Raw genomic sequence first — 4,075 nt, 5'->3', positions numbered from 1 at the left:
TCTTCTAACCTTCAAATTTGAGCCTAGGAGCCATAAAATAATGGAATAATATTTGTAGAAAAATCATATATATATATATATATATATATATATATATATATATATATATATTGTTGAGTCAATTTAAGAAGGTACTTTCAAAGTACATCGGAACAAATTTAGAAAAATACATTATGAAAAAGAAGGAAAACAAAAAAAAAGACGGATTTGCCGAGTGCCCCCGATCTGCCACTCGGCAAAGCTGGGGTTTGCCAAGTGTCAGATCTGGGACACTCGGCAAACCCCCTTCATATACACCGGTGCTACCCTCCCTCACCCGCACACACGCACACACCGCCGGCCTCCCTCCCGTGCCCTCACCCCTCCGCCAGCCTCCCTCCCGCGCCGCTAGCCTCCGGCCCCCACCGACGCCCTCTCCCGACACCGCCCCCTCCCCTCCCTCTCCTTATGCCACCCCCTCCCCTCCCTCCCTCTCCCGCTTTTTTTTTTGCACAGGTGGTGGTGGCGGCGGTGGCGTGGTGGTGGCGGCGGCGTGGTGGTGACCGCGGGCGTGGTGGCGGCGGCAGCAGCGTGGTGGTGGCGGCGGGCGACAGTGGGATTTTTTTATATTTTTCAAAAAATCTTTGCTGAGTGTCGGTTCTAACACTTGGCAAAGTATTTGCCGAGCGTGCGACAAAAAACACTCGACAAAGACAGCTTTGCCGAGTGTAACACTCGGCAAAGGCTTTGCCGAGTGTTTCTTAGGCTTTGGCGAGTACCAGCTATTGTTTCCGCTAGTGGTAGCAGGAGCAGTCACGTCACCTGCTGCAGGCGCCAATGTGCGGTGGAACTATTGTGCTCCCCACAACCAGTGCTTCCACACACCCTTGTCTGCTTCAAGCACCTAGCCATAGAGAGCCCTAATGCCACCGGAGTGATCGGCCACCACCGCCCCTTCACATGCACCAGCTACCATGGCCTAAGATGAATTGATGCCCCTGTAGCCTAATAGGGGGGGTGAATTAGGCAAACTTAAAATCTTAATGTATGGCATTCACTACTTTGCACAAGGCATAAACTAGATCATGCTATATAATTGTGCAACTATAGCTCAACTAGTGTTGGCACCCACCCACAAAGAGTTTTGCTATCTTAATCTAATCCTAGCAAGAACTACTCTAACAATACAAAGTCACTCAAGTTGCAAGTATTAAATATGAAAACACAAAGGAGTGGGTTAGAGAGGATGTAAACTCGACACATCGATTTATCTCGTGGTATTGTTAGACAAGGACAACCACCAGTCCAAGTTGCAGCTCCATCAAGGATATACTCTCGGTCACCAAGTCTCTACCGGAGTACTAGTCAAGGTCTTGGGCTCATCAAAAAGGTTTCCGCCAGGCCAGATGAGAAGCTTTCTACAAAGGCAAGGCTCACCACTCCACACCAGAAAGGTTTCTCTAGGAAGGAAGGGGTCTCCTCATCCTCCCCCCTCCCCCACCACACACACACAATCATCATTGTTGGCACTCCACACCAAGCTGAAGGGTTGATATCTTGTCGGTGAAACACCAAGGCTCCAAGGTGCCGGCGCACCAATCTTAAAAGATCGGTTCACTCCAAAAACCAAGCACAAGGTAGCAACACATTGCTCTCTCACTCTCTAGACCTAATCTAGCACTAACTTATCTCTAAGTATGTGCTAATCGCCTTGGATGGTAAACTTAAAATTTTGTGGCTTGGATGTGTCTTCAGTGTATCTTGGACTCCTTTGGACTTCAGCGCACTCCAGCAACTTCAAATGAGCGAGTGAGGATGATATATATAGTCCAATCACTTGGAATAGCCGTTACTCCTGCGAATGCATATGCTAGAAGATCTACCATGCTCCATATCGCCATCACAAATGATATGGTGTGTAGAAAATTCCAATGACCAAATTTGAACTTTGGCCATTGACCAATACTCTATCATCCATCTAAACAGTAATACAAGAATATACCATGTGTGGGGACCTTCCTCCGGAAATTTCGCTGATTACCTGTATCAATCCTAGGATCAGTTGCTGATATAGTCCTCATCACATATTAGCATCAAAACAACCAAATACGCATTAAATTATGGAAAAATGATTTTTCACCTCTGCGTAGCGGGGTGTAGCACAGTCGCCCACTCCATAGGTAGAATGATATTAGAACTAAAACTTCAAAACTGTACAATTAAAGCAAGTCCGAGTACACTTATGGCAGGTACTCAGCAAATCCTAGCATTGAAATTATATAAAATGCAGGGATGATCAAAGAAAAGGATACGAGGTTTGGTTTTATCAAGAAATTCACTTTATGAAAGTTGAGGTGAGGTTTGGAAAAGGAAAAGAAAGAAAGCACTTTTATGAAGTTGTTGGCCCTGGAAGGGGAATGCTACATCCCCTACCAGTTCCCATGTTTTAAAGAGCACCAGAGACCGCTAGGGTCCTCCTAGGCCGGCTTACACCTCATTCTCAAATAACTCTCTTATGCCCTCAGCCCTTCCTCACCAATACCCAAGTTATGAAAACACATGATTGCTAATCGACGGGAGCTTTAACAATGTGAGCTCGTGACCATGAGCCTCAGCTATCTAGATAGATTAATGACTCTGCAGAGTTTGTACACTTTACCCATGCGTTCGATCATCCCATACCTTAGCTTTAGGCGGTACTAACCAACAAGATTCATACCCGCTCGCATCTATCTCTAGACGGCATTCCCTAGGTCCATCTACGAATATATTGGGATCTAAACAAGCACTACTTTCATCCGCCATGCGGATATCATCTCGGGAAAGTGCGTACAATGCAAATATATCACCAAACATGGTCTCCGACCCTCTCATAGTCAACCCATGCTGACCGTACATGGGACTATGCGAAGGTCCTATTCCAGCATACCTGTTGCCCCTCGTGGCCCCTTGGGATGGATTTCTAGGTTCAGCTAGCTGGGTGTAAATCAAGGCCTCACATAAACAGGCATTCCTGAAGGCTTACCTTTTTGGCACGCATGGTTACATGTTTCACTAGAAAGACTTGTCCGTGAACTGGTCTTTATCTGACAGAAGTAAGCTTTGGGATAGAAACCTCCACTGAGGCTGCCCCCTTACTTCCATGTCCTATTCTTAATGGTTACTGACTCTTTAGTTGGTTCATTTTGGGGTTTTCCATAAACACCATTGTATTTGTGATGTTCCTAAGAACTCTATTTCTAAATGACTCATGATCATCGATCTAGTTAGGATTTCTGGTTAGAAATGGCTTCAAGTCAAGGAAAGAAGAAGAAATAGAGGTGGGTTGCCCTTAGGGTTTTCGAAAAGCATGGATGTTAGGTTATATTCTTGGTTTATTTTAATCATTAGAAAAATAGGACAAAATATGATCAAGGAGGTTGATGCTAGGACCTGCCTTCATCGATGATCCTTATAAGCTTCCTAGGTTGACCAGGGCCTTGGTTTCTCGCCTTCTAGATCTTCAACTTTTCGTCAGAGCCTAGTCAGGCTAACATGACTTAGGTCTTCTGAATGGTCAAACCTTTAGCTTTATTCCTTCTGGATCCTTAGCTTTGTTGATGGCAATTAGCACATCAATTTATGAACCGCAAGCGTACGGATCAGTTGTAGGTCTTCCCTTAGAGTAATCCCCCAAGGTTTATCAATCCGTGGAACAAGTGGATTTGCACACTTAACTAAGCACTAATCTATGTAACCGAAGGTTCTTTTTATATGATAAGATTGATCTAACAAAAGAACTAGTGACTTAGATTAAAGCATATAGAGAGTATGAATGTAAACAAGATAGATAAAATGCTTGTCCTAGGGATCTAGGATCACTTGTAGATGTAATCACCATGCGTGAAAGAACTGGATCTAAGTGTTATTGTAAGTGGATGTGAACCATGCCCAACACTTTTCCTCTCACACGTTGTCCCTACATGGAGGTACTCAAATATTGAACGATAAGAACACGGCTTGATGCTCGTTCTAGGTAAGCAAATAAACAACCTAAAGTAGCGTTGGCTAGCCATTACATGAAAGAGCATCATCAAGATATGATAAATAACGAATA

The sequence above is a fragment of the Setaria italica genome, chromosome III (genome assembly GCF_000263155.2).
Source record: "Setaria italica strain Yugu1 chromosome III, Setaria_italica_v2.0, whole genome shotgun sequence".
In the NCBI taxonomy this organism is placed as follows: Eukaryota; Viridiplantae; Streptophyta; class Magnoliopsida; order Poales; family Poaceae; genus Setaria; species Setaria italica.
The sequence above is the reverse complement of the archived record's forward strand: the minus strand, read 5'-3'. Positions refer to the sequence as shown.